The sequence below is a fragment of the Arachis hypogaea genome, chromosome 18 (genome assembly GCF_003086295.3).
Source record: "Arachis hypogaea cultivar Tifrunner chromosome 18, arahy.Tifrunner.gnm2.J5K5, whole genome shotgun sequence".
In the NCBI taxonomy this organism is placed as follows: domain Eukaryota; kingdom Viridiplantae; phylum Streptophyta; class Magnoliopsida; order Fabales; family Fabaceae; genus Arachis; species Arachis hypogaea.
Window position 1 is genome coordinate 56,088,002 of NC_092053.1, and position 16,763 is coordinate 56,104,764.

A 16,763-nucleotide genomic window follows, 5' to 3' on the forward strand; every position below is an offset into this window, starting at 1 on the left:
CATTTGACAATGTTCAATTGTGGGTTTGAATTTTTCACACTAAAAATAGGATTTGACGTTGCAAGTATAGTCCAAACCCAACAATTGATCATCAATTAAATGATAAAGTCAATACAAAATATAAACCGAGAGTATTTAGCTCCCGGGTCGTCTTCCCTAGGAGTTGCAATGAAGTGTAAAATTACTGGCTATGAGAGAGAGCATGGGGAATTGGGAATGGAAGCAAGAAACCAAGGAAATGTAAATAGAAAGGAAGCAAATGATCATGCAAGGAATTAAAAGGAATGCGATTAAAGCAATGGAAATGGAAATTAAGTGATAAAAAGGGCTCTTGGCAAGAATTGGGGAGTTTAGGTTTCCTATCCTAATTATGGACCACAAACATGGAAAATGTGTGGAATCAATCCAAATCAATCAATCCTCCTTGAGAATTAGTCAAAAGCATAATTGATCTCAAACCATAAGTCCTAGTCAACTCACTAATTACTTAGTGAAAGACTAGCGTCAATGAAAACCAAACCAATTAACTATTCTCACACAATGCGGAATGGACATCCACAACTCAATTCCACCCAAACATCCAATTTCTCAACCAAGAGTATGAAAACTAAATATGCAAGAAATTGAGCATCAAAGCAAGAAAAGTCAAAGCAATAAAATGCAAGGAAAGAAAACTTCAAATGCAAGAAAACATCTTGGCAAGTAATTGAGAGCTAAGGCTACCTATCCTAGACATTGACCACAAACACATGATGATTATGAAGAGTTAATCCTACTTAGTCAACCTTACATCGAAGATAAGCCAAATAGGCATAGTTAATTTCAATCCCTAAGTCCTATGTCAACACTAAGGGGTCACATAGAGTCAAGGGAGACCAAATCAACTAACTACTCTAATGTATCAAACAAGAATGGACATCAATGACTCAAGGATCACCAAAGTCAACAATTTCAAGCCAAGAGTGGAGAAAAAACTAAGCCAAGCATTTTATCAAACACTTGGTGTGCATGAAAATAAAATAATATTAAAATGCAATAAAATAAATTCTAAAACTACCAAGGCAAGAAAATGACAATAACAACTAAAGAAAGCAATAAATGGCATGGAATATAAATTTGCATTAATTGGAATTAAAGTAACAAAAGTATTCATAACATGAAAATTAACATAAAAGAGAAAATAACAAAAGAGATGAAGAAGATAAAGAAAAGAGAGCATAAAAACATAAATGAAACTACACTAAAACAAGAATTAAATGCTGAAATTAAAGAAAACTAAACTAAATAAACCCTAATTCTAGAGAGAGGGGGAACTTCTCTCTCTAGAAACTAAGAGAAAACATAACAAAAGCTAAACCTAATTGCCCCCAGTGATTTGCATTAATGACCTCACGTGCATGCATGCGTGCGTACGCACGACACGGTTGCGCAGAATTCCCATCGTGCGTATGCACGACATTTGGTGCGTATGCATCCTTGCACGAAGTCACCGTTGTACGTACGCACGCATCACTGTGCGTACGCATCTTTGCAGCAGCTTCCAAATTCCATTTTCTTCATTATTTTTCCCCTTTTGGATGCTCTTTCTTCACTTCTTCAACCCAAACTTGCCTTAAAAATCTAAAATCACTTAACAAATACATCAAGGTACCAAATGAAATTAAAGTGAATTAAAATTGACTAAATTAAGCACAAAAGAGCATATTTTCACTTTCAAGCACAATTTAGGGAGAAATCTCAAAAGCATGCTATTTAGATGAATAAATGTGGGTTTATGTGATGAAATCTACTCAAATCAACCCAAAATATATCATAAAATATGGACTCATCATCGACCAGAGTATACATATACATATATATAACCCCAAAGAGTAACCCAAAATATATGACAAAACACCTGTTTCTCCAAGTCAACCTCTAGGAGGGACAAACATAATATATACAAGGTAGAGAATCTATATACATATATAAACATGAACAAAATACAAACACCGAGTCCCAGGAGAGTTCTTCGCTTCTAAGAGTCTCCAGAATGCTTAGTATGGTACCTCGCATCTTGCATTTGAAAACAATATATGTATGGATTGAGAAGCGGGTGTTCTCAGCATGGTAAAAGTGCACGCATAATTAATATAAAAGGTCACGGAAAAGCTAGAGGAAATCCTAAAACTCCGACACCCAGAATTAAACTTAAAGGAATAAGCTAAACCAAAAATTAGGTAATTGTCTAAGGTTCTCAATTTTTGAATCTAATCCTAACTCAAAAATTCACTTTCCGTCTTATTAAACTCTAACCTTACAATACAATTTCTGTCTCTCCCAACCCCTCCGAAATACCGGTGGAACAACTCTCAGCATCACCTCTGCTAGCATGAGGGATCACTCAATTGTAAACACATATAAAATAGACAAGAAAAACACAAGTATAGGTAGTGGTTACAACAAATAGCTCAGATAGCAGTTAATCACAAATGAGCAATTAGGCAAACTAAAACAATGCCCACTCAAACAAATCATACAAATGCACATGATGCATGCCTATCCTACTGACCGTGAGCTCACGTGTCGGTTACTTTGCTAGAACCTGAGCACCCAGTAGCTAACCCGGATATCGTCTCTCTGACATGCCTCCACACTCTTGGGATATAGTGTCTACCACGTTCTTCCAATATAGTGCCCGCAACACTCATGGGATATAGTGTCCGACACACTTCCTAAGGTAAAGTGCTCTCACACTCTTGGGATATAGCGCCCGCCACACTCTTGGGATATAGTGTCCGTCACACTCATGGGATATAGTGTCAGACACACTTTACAACAGAGAGAAAATGATGGAACAAAACAAAACAGAAGATATATTCACACTTCACATTCATAATCATTGTCTTCATAATCACTTTCAATTATTCTTCTTCCTCATTTCTTACCCGGAGCAAGTGGACAACGCCACTACATCTTACCCGGTCTCATATATCTCAATCAATCTCATCATATCTCATTCAGAGTTTATAATTAACTTAGTTCTCCTTATTCTTCTTTCTCATAACTAACCTCATCATCAAACACCTCTCAACTCAGCTATATTTCATTACTATTATCATTATCTTCATTATTTACTTCTTATTCAATATTACCAATGCCTTATTAATTAAGTTAACACTTTGCAAAACCCTCCCATGTATTTCCTCAACTTATTTAACAGACTCATCCCCGTTCTAAGGCTTAAAGACTCACTAATGGATCTTAAACAAGTGTAAAACATAACACCCTACCACACAAAGCTTTACGCTTAAGCCATAAAATAGAGGTGGTGTGGTATTACAACCTTTAAAATAAAAATATAAATATAATGGTAGTTGAAAGAATATAATATCTGAGGAGCCTTGAAGGTTGGTTTAAGCAAATCGTGAAAAATAAAAGCGCAATGCTCAAGACAACGATTACTTGCGTATAAAGAAAGTATAGATGCATACATATACAATAGGATCGGAGCATCAATGATACAAAATAGTCAAGCTCCGGGCTCAACCTGCGAAGCTTAGGCTGGCCGAAGAATATTTACATAAGTATATACAAACCCAAGCTTGCAAAATACTCAAATAAACCTTAGTTCTCCATCAAAGCCTCTATGAGGTACAAGAGTGAAATATACACCAAAGGAGAAGTCTAGACATACACACACACAGAGAGATATACATAATACCATAGCAAAAGACATAAGTCAAAGACACCTCAAATTGGCACAAAACTCAAGTCTCCAACGTTTTGAACATCCAGGATTCCAGCACCCAAAGCTCAACCAAGCTTCCAACCTCCACAACCGTGTTCTAAATCACATATACACTTCCTAATACATATTATTACATCCATATATAAAATTTCAATACTCAACCACAAATAATCAAAGAATTTACTAGGTTTGAGAATCCTTACCTTATCCCGTGCCTCAATTGAACAAAACCCGCTAATCCTTCAGGCTTAATTTGAGCCTAAATACCAAGACATCAAATTTCAATAACCAAACTCCCAAATTTTTTAAAATTAGGGGGGATGAGAGGATAATTTTAAAAGGAGGTTTCTTACCGAAATTAGTTACCAGGCTTTGTAGAGCTCGACATGGTGAACGCATGGCTGCAGACGGTGCGACAATCGGATCTCTAGATTGTGAGATATGTGGGATTGAATGGAGGGTTAGGGTTGAAGTTCACAAGTTCTTCCCCCATCTCAAGAGTTCAGCATGTTACAACATGCATGAGGGAAGAAATGAGCTGAAGCTCATTAATGTATGTGAGTTATGTTGTGCCTTGGGCCCAATGTAGGCCCAGTTTGCTAGGTTCAGCCCGTTCGGCTCATTTTTGGGCCAAAACCTTTAAAATTAGTATCAAAATTCATATTTTAATTAATTCTACCTTATTAAACTATAAAATTCAATTTTCTAATTTCTTTTATTAATAATTAATTTATTAGCTAATTATTCACTAATTATACAGGGTTTACATCCTACCCACCTAAATAAGAATTTTGCCCACAAAATTCAAATTTAGTTACCTGAAAACAAATGTGGATAGTCCTTCTGCATTTTGGATTCGAGTTCCCAAGTATGTTTCTCAATTCCAGTCCGACTCCAAGCAACTTTAACCAATAAAACCTCTTTTTCGCGTAATCGTTTGATGCTGGTGTCGTCAATTCTAATCGGGATTACTTGAAGTGCCAAATCTTCTCTTACTTGAACCAATTTAGGTTCCAGGACATGACTGGCATCAAGAGTATACTTCTGAAGCTGTGACACGTGAAACATGTCATGCAGGTTCAAAAGATGCGGCGGTAAGGCACCGGTCCAATTCTCTTCAGAATCTAAAACGAACTGATATAACGAGGGTTTAGATTCTTTGTCTTGATCTCTCTACCCACTCTGGTTGTCGGAGTAAAGGAACATATGCTCTCCTTCCTCAAATGCTAAAGGCTTTCCGCCTTTGATCGGCGTAGCTTTTCTGACGACTTTGAGTAATAAGCATTCGGCTTTGGATTTTCTTGATCTGTTCAGTGGTTTCAGCTATCAACTCAGGTCCTAGTAAGTTTGTTTTCCAGCTTCATACTAGCATAACGGAGACTAGCATCTTCTCCCATACAGAGCCTCATACAGAGTCATTCCGATGCTCACATGGTAACTGTTATTATACGCAAACTCCACTAGCGGCATATACTGATCCCAACTCGCCGGCTGGTCCGAAACACAATCCCTCAGCATATCCTCTAGGGTTTCAAGGATGGTACGAGAAGTTAATCAAGATCGAAATAGAAAGGATAATGTATATATAAGATCTGAGTTCCAAAGATACAAATAACAAACTTTAGGCTTGGCCTGCAAAGCAAAGGCCAACCAGAGTATACATATACATATATATAACCCCAAACAGTAACCCAAAATATATGACAAAACACATGTTTCTCCAAGTCAACCTCTAGGAGAAAAAAACATAATATATACTAGGTGGAGAATCTATATACATATATAAACATAAATAAAATACAAACACCAAGTCCCAAGATAGTTCTTCGCTTCTAAGAGTCTTTAGAATGCTCAGTGTGGTACCTCGCGTCCTGTATCTGTAAACAATAATATATGTATGGAATGAGAACTGAGGGTTCTCAGCATGGTAAAGGTGCATACATAGTTAATATAAAAGGTCCCGAAAAAGCCAGAGGTAATCCTAGAACTCCAACACTCAGAATTAAACTTAAAGGAATAAACTAAACTAGAAATTAGGTAATTTTCTAAGGTTCTCAAGTTTTGAATCTAATCCTAACTCAACACTTCACTTTATGTCTTATTAAACTCTAATCCTACAATACACTTTCTGTCTCTTCCAACCCTCTAAAATACCGGTGGAACAACCCTCAGCCTCACCTCTACTAGCATGAGGGATCTCTCAGGTACAAACACATACAAAACAGACAAGAAAAACACAAGTAAAAGTAGCGTTACAGCAAATAGCTCAGATAGCAGTTAATCACAAACAAGCAATTAGACAAACTAAAATAATGCACACTCAAACAAATCATACAAATGCACATGATGCATGCTTGTCTCACTGGCCATGGGCTCACGTGTCGGTTACTTTGCCAGAACCCGAACACACCCAGTAGCTAACCCGGATATCGTCTCTCTGACATGCCTCCATACTCTTGGGATATAATGCCCGTCACACTCTTAGGATATAGTGCCCGTCACACTCTTGGGATATAGTGCTCACCACACTCATGGGATATAGTGCTGGTCGTATTTCTCGGGATAAAGTATTCCTACACTCTTAGGATATAGTGTCCCCCACGCTCTTGGGATATATTGCCCGCCATGCTCATGGGATATAGTGCCTGACACACTTCCTAGGGTAAGTGCCCACACTCTTGGGATATAGTGTCCGTCACACTCATAGGATATAGTTCCCGACACACTTTACAACAGAGAGAAAATTATGCAACAAAACAAAATATAACATACATTCACACTTCCCATTCATACTTATTGCCTTCATAATCACTTTCAATCATTCTTCTTCCTCATTTCTTATCCGGAGCAAGTGGACGATGCCACTGCATCTTATCCGGTCTCATATATCTCAATGAATCTCATCATATCTCATTCAAAGTTCATAATTAACTCAGTTCTCCTTATTCTTCTTTCTCATAACCAACCTCATCGTCAAACACCTCTCAACTCAGCCACATTTCATTAGTATTATCATTATTTTCATTATTTACTTCTTATTCAACATTACCAATGCCTCATTAATTCAGTTAACACTTTGCAAAACCTTCCCAAGTATATCCTCAACCTATTTAACAGATTCGCCCTCGTTATAAGGCTTAAAAACTCACCAACGGACCTTACACAAGTGTAAAAGTGGTTTGGAAAGCTAGAGGTTTGGTTAAACAGTCAAAAATATCACATTTGGCTAAAACATGGGTTCCCGTATGCAGGAATATGTTCGCGTAAGCGAAATTTCATAATAGTGGGAGATTCTCGCGTCGAATATACTATTTGCGTATGCGAGCGTCGAAATTTTCAGGTTTGCGTACGCGGAATGCCTCGGTAGAGCCCAAATCCCACATCGCGTGCATGTTCGTGTATGCGACCACCCTTTTTGGTCAGAAGCTGCTATGTTTGAAGAAAACTAGATTTTTGCACCAAACTTTAATCGTGCATAACTTTTCTGTTTTAAATGAATTTTCATCTGTTCTTCGAATGGCATAAACTTTACGGACCCAATTTTCATTTCAAAACAAATTTTACAAAAAAGGGAGGTCCCAAAGCTAAGTTATAGCCCGCCAAAGTTAGTCAAAAATTAGTCTTTTATATATCACATAAATCCCACCAATACATCATTAATATTCATCATCATCCTCATCATATATCACATATATACACACGTTTAACCCATACAAAACCAAAATCACTCACAACCAAATCCAACATCAACATTAAATATCAACAATTTCCAATCATCATCAACTCATTACATTAACAATTCAAAATCACAATACTACCACCAATGTCATACATACATATACAAATACTCATTTACTAACCACATTACTCAATCAACTCATACTGTTCAACCTATCTTACAGATAACTAGCCTAAGTTTTCACGTGACATTAAACATTAACTACAAGAAACCAAAATCATACCTTGGTCGATTCCTACCTAAGATCAAAACACCAAACGTCAAGCTTCCAAGACTCTGAATCAATTCCAACAAGCTCCAATTTGCTAATTCAACACCAAATTCAAAACAATTCAATCTATTTCCATGAAATTCACCAAATTAATAACTAGGATTCACATAATTGAATAACCTACCACAAGGGTTTAGAGTTTTCTTGCCTTACCTGCTGATGCACCACTATTTCATGGTACATTTTGTGTTTAATTGAGTGGATTTTATCCACTAAACTCACAACACATACAATTCGCATGTTTTACGTTTTCCTTCCTGATTTTGTGCTATGATTGAAAACATGTTTCTTTGGCCTTAATTTTATTATGTTTAATCCTCTCTTATTACCATTCGATGCCATGATATGTGTATTAAGTGTTTTCAGAGATTACAAGGTAGGAATGGCTTAGAGGATGGAAAAGAAGCATACAAAAGTGGAAGGAATACAAGAAACTGAAGGAACTGCTAAAGCTGTCCAACCTGACCTTCTGTTACTAAATCAACCATAACTTGAGCTACAGAGGTCTAAATGACACGGTTCTAGTTGCATTAGAAAGCTAACGTCCGGGGCTTCGCAACGATATATAATTTGCTATAGCTGCCTCAAATCCAGGTGACGCGAACGCGTGGATCACGTAGACGCGTGACCTGGCAAAAACCCAATCCACGCTAACGCGTGGACGACACTTCCGCGTGACTTTGCAGCGACCTGTACGTATCAGAAATCACTGGGGCAATTTCTGGGCTATTACTAGCCCAGTTTTCAGTCCATAAAATACAGATTAGAGGCTATAAAGTGGGGGAATGCATCCATTCATCACGACAACATTCATTATTCATATTTTAGGTTTTTAGATGTAGCTTTTAGAGAGAGAGGCTCTCTCCTCTCTCTTAGGATTTAGGATTAGGATTAGGATTTAGGATTTCTATTATGATTAGGCTACTTCTCTTCATCACAGGTTCAATGTTCCTTTAATTTAGTTTCTCCTCTACTTTTATTTACTCTAATGCTTTTATTTGTATTTGATTTATGTTGCCCAAATTGGCTTATGAACCTTCTCATGTTAGATTTGAATATTCTATTTAATGCACATTGAGGTATTTCAGATTTAAGATTGCTTTCTTCAAATTTATGTTATTAATACTTTTAATTTAATTTAGATTTATCCCCCTTTGCTTTGGTTAAGTAATTGGTGACACTTGAGTTATCAAACTCAGCAGTTGATTGAAAATTGAAATTTGCTGATTGATTTGGATCCCTCTAAAGCTAGTATTTCCAAAGGAGTTGACTAGGACTTGAGGAATCAAGTCCACTTGACTTTTCTTTATTTAGTTAGGGTTAACTAAGTGGGAGCAGAATCCAATTCTCATCACACCTGACAAGGATAACTAGGATAGGACTTCCAATTCATATACCTTGCCAAGAGATTTTCTAATTATTAATTTATTTTTATTGTTATTTAAATTACTTGTTTCTTATTTCAAAAACCCAAAAATATTATTTTTCGTAACCAATAATAAATCATACTTCCCTGCAATTCCTTGAGAAGACGACCCGAGATTTAAATACTTCGGTTATAAATTTTATTGGGTTTGCTCAAGTGACAAACAAAACTTTTGTGCAAAAGGATTCTCTGTTGGTTTAGAAACTATACTAACAACGTGATTATATTTTACGAATTTCTTTACCGATAGAAATCAGATCGTCAAAATGGCGTCGTTGCCGGGAAATTACAAACGTGTGCCTTATTATTGGTTATTGTAAATATTTGCTTTTTGCTTGTTTATTTGTTTTTATTTTTGTTTTTAGTTTTGCTTTTTTGTAAATTAAGAGGTTATTGGTTTTTATTTAGTTATTAAAATTTTCTAAAATAATGTTCCTTGTTCTTTCTTGATCTTCAAGTTATTCTTCGTGTTCATCTTGACCTTCAAGTTGTTCCTGGTTGTTTTCTTCGTTTTGATCTAAAAATTTTAAGTTCGGTGTCATTTTATTGTTTTTCTCTTTCCTCATTAAATTCAAAAAATATCTTTTCTCTTTATTTTAATTGATTTTTTTTGAAAATTACAAAAAAAAATTCAGATTTTTATTTTAAAATTTTTATCTTATCTTATCTTAGCTTTAAAATTTCAAAATTCAAATCTTTTTCAAAAATCATATCTTTTTCAAAATCTTATCTTATCTTATTTCAAAATCAAATTTCAAATTTCAATATTTAATTCCAAAATTCAAAATTCAAATTTCAAAATTTAAATTTAAAATTTTAGAAATCAAACCTTTTCAAAATTTAAATCTTTTTCAAATCTTTATCTTATATTGTTGACTTTTTCAAAATTCAAAATTCAAAATTTAAAATTCAAATTTCAAATTTCAAATTTCAAAGCCTTTTAATTTAAAAACTTATCTTCTCTTACCTAACTTATCTTATCTTTTCTAATCTTAAAATCAAATCTTTTTCAAATCTTTTCTCTTATTTACTTTATTTTATTTTATTTTCTTTTGCTTGTTTATTTGTTTGTGTTTTTAATTTCTATTAGCTACTATGAATTCTCACCCCTCTGGTTTCAAGTTTGGTTCCAATGTTGTTGTAAAGAATGGAAGCTATAATGGGAACAGGCATCAAGGTTGGAATAATCAAAGATGGGAGGAGCCACAAGAATTTGATCAACCCTCTTGGCAACAACCCCCTCCAATGCACTATAACCAACAACCATTCTGTGATGCATACTAAGACAAGTTATGGTGGACCCTTTCGTGACAACCAACCTCCACCAAATTACTATGGTCAAGAGCCATTCCAGGGAGTGTACCAAGATGATGAATATGGTGGACCCCCTTGTGGTTACCAACAAGCCCCACCGTATACTTATGAACCACCTCCCCAACATAACTTTGGACCACCACACTCACAAGCCCTTTTTCATCATTCACCTCCATACGACCCGAACCATCATCCACCATACCAGCCACCTTATAAACCATACTTAGAACCACCACCTCAATATACACCAAGTCCATATCCATCAATCCAAGAGCACTGTGATCCTACTTATGATAGCCGAGCGCAACAAGAATCAAAAGATCATCTCAAGGAAATAATGGATCGACTTCATGCAACTCTTCATCAGCTGGAACAACGCGATTATATTTTTAATAAAATTCTTTACCAATAGAAATCAGTTCCTCAAAAATGGCGCCGTTGCCGGGGAGCAAGCAATCAATTTTTTACTGGAGCAAGCAATAAATCGATTAGCCTCCCGACGTTCGGGCACTCAAGGAACTCCCACGGCTTCATGTGGAGAATCTACTGAAGAACGCAGCATGAAGAAGAAGCTAAAAACTCCAGTGGACAGTGAGCAGCATGACTTTGTATTGGAACAATTGGAGGAAACCGAAATTGTCGAAGAAGAAGAATTGGTTGAAGACTTAGGAGATGCGGAACCTCCATGGGAGACTCAAGTCACAGAACCCCCTTCTAAGGAGTTTGAATTTGATGTTGAGGAGGGTGTGCAAACTCCAAGACATATCATGGTTGAAGACTTTGAAGGGGATGATCAAGAGATGGATTCAATCATTGACGAATTCTTATCTACATTTGAATCCTCTCCCATTGGACTTGACATGGAGATGGAAGAAGAAGAAGCACAACCTCCCATGCCCTTGGTGAACAATGAAGAAGAGATCGAATTGGAAGAAAGCTACCAAGAGGAAGAGGTTGGTATTGAAGAAGCTTGCAAAGAGGTGGAAGTTGTCAAAGGAGAGCCCAAGGGAATGGAGCTGGAAATCACCTTGCCAAGGTTGCTGGAGACCTCTCCCCGAAAGCCATCACCATCCATCCCTTCATTCAAGTGGGTAAATCTCTCATCTCTACGCTTAATTAGCTTACTTGAATATGCTTTGCTTGAGACGGATGGGCAACTTAGAGCTCTTTGTGGCTATAAGAGCAAGCGGGAGATGGTTAGTGGTAGGCATTGTCATGCAAGGATCAATATGGTTGCATGCTCCAAATTGAAGTACAAAGGTTGGTACAAATCTCAATTGAATGGGTCTAGGAAGCTATTTGGACACTTCAGTGAGAATTCAGATTGCTTGCCACCCGATTGGAACAATGATTATCAAGGGAAGGACGGGTGCAAAAGCAAGGTTTGGGACCCCGGAATTCATCCCAACAATCAACACTCTTGGGGCCTTGTCACTTACTTTAGATTGCTTGACGGCTGTATGTGCCTAGTTTGGGATCCCGGAGGCCATTGGAATTACAAACATTGGTGGGGATTCAAGGATCAGTACAAGCACAAGCCACCATGACAAGGAGCTCGCCAAATGTCCAACTTAAGGACTTTAACTAAAAGTCCTATGTGGGAGATAACCCACCATGGTATAATCATTCTTTTTATTTCTAGTTTATTTTATTTTAATTTTATTAGTGTCATTCATAATATTTGCATTAGCATCTGTAAGCTGCATTTTGCATTTTTCAAAAAAAAAATGACGCGACGCGCCAGCGTCGCTGACGCGTCCGCGTCAAAGGAGAATTAGCGAAAAAGGGGATTTGAACAGAAAGTCGCACGGGAGTGTGGCTGGAAGCATGCCTTAGGCACCAACTACTTCACGCGAACGCGTCCCCCACGCGTCCGCGTCGTTTGCAAATCCAGCCCTCCACGCGTGCGCGTCACCCACGCGCATGCGTGACCCTGCGAATTCGACGTAAATGGGTGTATGGCAGAGAGTTAGGATGAAGTGGGGCTGAAACTGTGCTAAAAGCACAAAGCCCTATCACGCGAATGCGTTCCCCACGCGTCCGCGTCGTTTTTAAAAGAAGGGCCATTCACGCGACGCGCACGCGTGGATCACGCGGACGCGTGACCTGGCAAAAACCCAATCCACGCTAACGCTTTATTAATTTAATTTTCTAACTTATCAAATTTAATTTTCTAATTTCTTTAAATAATAATTAATTTATTGGTTAACTATTTATTAATTATCTGGGGTTTACACATGAAATTGTTAGCTGCTACTGTTTCTATCAATTTTAATGCTTCTTCAGGTGTTTTTCTATGCAGAGGATCCCCAGATTATGAGTCAATCATTGTTCTTGAGGTTTGACAAACACCATCATTAAGAGTTTGGATTTGAAGCCATTCGGGGAAGACATGATGTAGACATCTTCTAAGTATCTCCTTGTACGTCTCCCAAGCTTTATAGAGCGACTCACTCTCTTTTTGGAAGAATGAATTGATGTCATTCCTTAATCGGACCAGCTTTTAGCGTCGAAAGTATTTAGTTAGGAATTGGCTTACTAGATCCTCCTATGAAGTGATGTTGCCTAAGGGTTGCGATTGGAGCCATTGTATGGCTCTATCCCACAGAGAGAAGGGAAATAGTCTCAGCTGGATAGCTTTGAGGCTAACTCTATTACTTTTCACAGTGCCACACAATCGTAGAAAGTTTGCTATGTGGATGTTTGGATCCTCTTGAGGGCTACCTCCAAATTGATCCCTCTGTACTAATTGGATGGGCGAAGGCTTTATCTCAAAGTTATTTTCTTGAACTATGGGCCTTACTATGTTGTCCCCACAACTGTCAGAGGTGGGTATATCGTAATCTCTAAGGGTCCTTCTTGCATTGTTTTGATCGTTAGCCATTCTCTCTTCTTCTTGTCTCATGTCTCTTGCCTTTTTCTTAATTGAAATAGAGTTAACTCTATCTCAAGATCGTACTGAAGATGAGATATGGGATCTTCTCCATCTTACATGCAAGACAATAATAAAACAAGATCAAACGTACTTTGCGGTATAAAAAATTATAGAAGAAGAAATTTAGACCAACTGAAGGAATGCAAAGAAAATAAAAGAATATAAAATATGATCTAATTTTAGAAAAAAATTAGTCAAAATAAAGAAAACAAAATAAAAGAAAAGAAACAGAACATAGAATAAAACAAAGAAGGGAAAAATAAGAAAAGGGAGAAAAACGTGAAAAGGAAAAAGAAAAATAAAGAAAATAAAAGAAAAAAATGTAGAAGACAAGAAAAGAAAATTAAAAAAAATAAAAAGAAAGAAGAAAAAGAACGTGAAACAAAAGAAAATAAAGAACTAAGGGAAGGAAAAAAGAACAAACAGAAAATAAAGAATCTGAACGTGAATAAAAGAAAACACAGTAAACAAGATCTAAGTTAGGATTTAATCGGACGTTATGTTGTCAATCTTAATTAATTCCCAGCAACGGCGCCAAAAACTTGATGAGCAAAAACTGAAGCTCACGGATACTGGCAAGTGCACCGGATCGCTCAAGTAATACCACGGTGAGTGGCTATCATTCCTACGAGGATTAAAGGATTGAGCAAGCAAATATTACATTAAATACCTGATTAGTTTAAAAGATCTTGGATTGAAGAGGACAAGATTGAGAGCTTTAAAACTTGAATGCTTACAGACAGAGAGCTTGAATGTTGATTTGAGAGAAAACAATAATCGTAAGAGTCAAAGGCTTCGGAGATGTTTATGCTTTTAAAGAAACCAAACCTTATTTACTTAACTTAAAATTTGCAAAGATCTTTCATGACAAATCTTTAGTAACTGATTTCTAATTCCTTAGTTCCTCAGTTTCTCAAGCATGAATTAGTTGTCAATTAATTAATCAAGAGATTAAGCACAAAAACTGATTTAGTTTTCTAGTAAGATTTAAAAGTAGTTCTTAGATCGAACTACATGTCACATATTCAAACTAGTCCTATCCAATTAAATAGAAGAAAAACACAATTTTCAAAAGTTGTTCTAATCCAAATTATATGTCACTTATTCAAAATTAGAGTGATTGAAAATTATGTATGTGTCACACACTAATTGAACCACTATTCTTAGCCGAATTCAAAAAGTCACGTGAAAGAGTTTTCAAACTTTAATTCAAATCAAATTTTTCAATTATAATTAAAAAATTCAAAAGGGATTAGCCTACCTTCTGATACCACTAATCTGAATAAACAATGAATAACTCAATCACGAAATAGATCAATACAAGACTTCAAAATAAAATAAACATAGATTAATAACCCATAGAAAACATAAACAGAGCTCCTAACCCTTTGATAGAGAGGGTTAGTACCACATGGAAAAGTGAAAGAAAAACAAGAAGAAGATATGTGGAGGAACTGCATGTCTTTTGTGAACAGAGTTCACTTATTTATATTCTAAATTCTAGAGTTCAAATTCAAACTATCCTAATCTTATCTCTCAGAGAGAAAGATAAGATAACTACTTACTGACTTCAATTTCAAATTTAAAAATAATAATTTAAATTAAATCCTAACAACCGAATCTATTATGTTTCTAGACAGAATTAATAACAAATCTTTTAGAGTCTTCAATGTTTTGGATGTGATTAAGGTTTATAATGATGTGGATAATTAAGCTTAGGCCTTAGTTGTTGCATCTTGAGAGTTGTAATTATGTTTAAAGTGGCTTGCATTAGAAGGAATTGGGTAAAATGCCCAAAAACACACGTCCAGGAGGCACAAGCATGCCGAGCATAGATGCAGCTCCGTCAGGTGTGAGGAGGAATGCATGGGAGGCCGCCAACTGTGGAGATAGGCCGCTGGGCTTGACGTAGGTCCGCCGAGCATAGAGCTGGTCCGCCGGATGTGGAGGTTATCTGCTAGGCATGAGAGCTTGTCGCCAGGCATGGGAGCTTGTTGCCAAGCGTGCCTTTGCGTCCTCCATTTCCTTGTTCCTTAGGGCACGCTTTCTTTAGGCCACACTTTTGCTGTGTTTATATTTTTCTTATGAAAAAGCTTGGATTCTTGCTAGTTTTTTAGCTGAAAACTCCTGAAAATACAAAAACACTATCCCAACTGCAAACATTTGAATATTTATTAAATTTCATTAGAAACCATAAGAAATTTTATTAAAACCAAAGAAAATTAATAAAAAAAGACCTTAAAAATTGCTTAAGATGACATTTCATCACAACACCAAACTTAAAACTTTGCTTGTTCTCAAGCAAAAAGAAAGATAAAAAGAGTTTAGCTTAATGAAAAAGTTTTGAAAATGCTTTAAAAATTGAAAACAAAAGGTGGGATTTATGATAATCCATGTGGTTACATTTAGCTTTTCTTATCCTTCATGAATCTTGCATACTTAGAATTTAGGAATTTTCAAAACTAAAATTTGAATTATATTATGAGAATTCTTTTGAATTTGCATGACTTCAAGGTAGTTTACTTCTTTTTTGGATTTGGAGAAAGATCCTTTGCGGGCTTTTGACTCATAGTGCTTTGTCACAAGGCATCTCTTAACGGAGTTTCAATCGATAATCCCAGGCCAGTTGGCCCAAGTTATCGGATGATAAATCACCATTCGGATCTAAATATCCATGCCTCTCCTTGACACAGTCACACCACAAGCACATAATTAGGGTTTTGATCCAGACATCAATGCCCAAAGCCTCTTTAGACTTCTTAATATTTTTTCTTAAGGCAATCATTTAAGCAGACTTTCAATGGATAATCCTGGTCCAGTTGGACCAAGTTATCCGGTGATAGAGCACCCCTCGGATTTACTAGTCCAAGTCTATCCTTAGGACAGAAATATCACTGGCAGATAACTGAGCCCTAATCATTGATGCTCAAAGCCTTGAAATTTTTTATTTCTTTGATCTTTCCATTCTCTTTCTCTCCCTTTTTTTTCAAACTACTTCAAGGAACTGATGGTAGAATCCTCATAATACCCTTTGAAATTTCTGTTCTTTAAGATTCTTTTTCTGTTTCCTCAAGATTCAAGCATTTCAGATTTCTTCAAATGTAACCACCTCTTTTAAGCACCTCCACTTTCGTTTGAATTTATTCAATCTTTTCATTAGGATATCCTCCATAAAAATAGTTATTGGAGGAACAAACATTCAAATTTTATGTTAAAATAAGAAAAGAAAGATAGAATATGCGGCACATGCTACAAAGAAAATAAACAGATAAAAATAAAATGAAAAAACAAAGATAAAGAAAATTTAAAAGCAGAAAGGAAAAACAAAAGAGAAAGAAATAACTAACC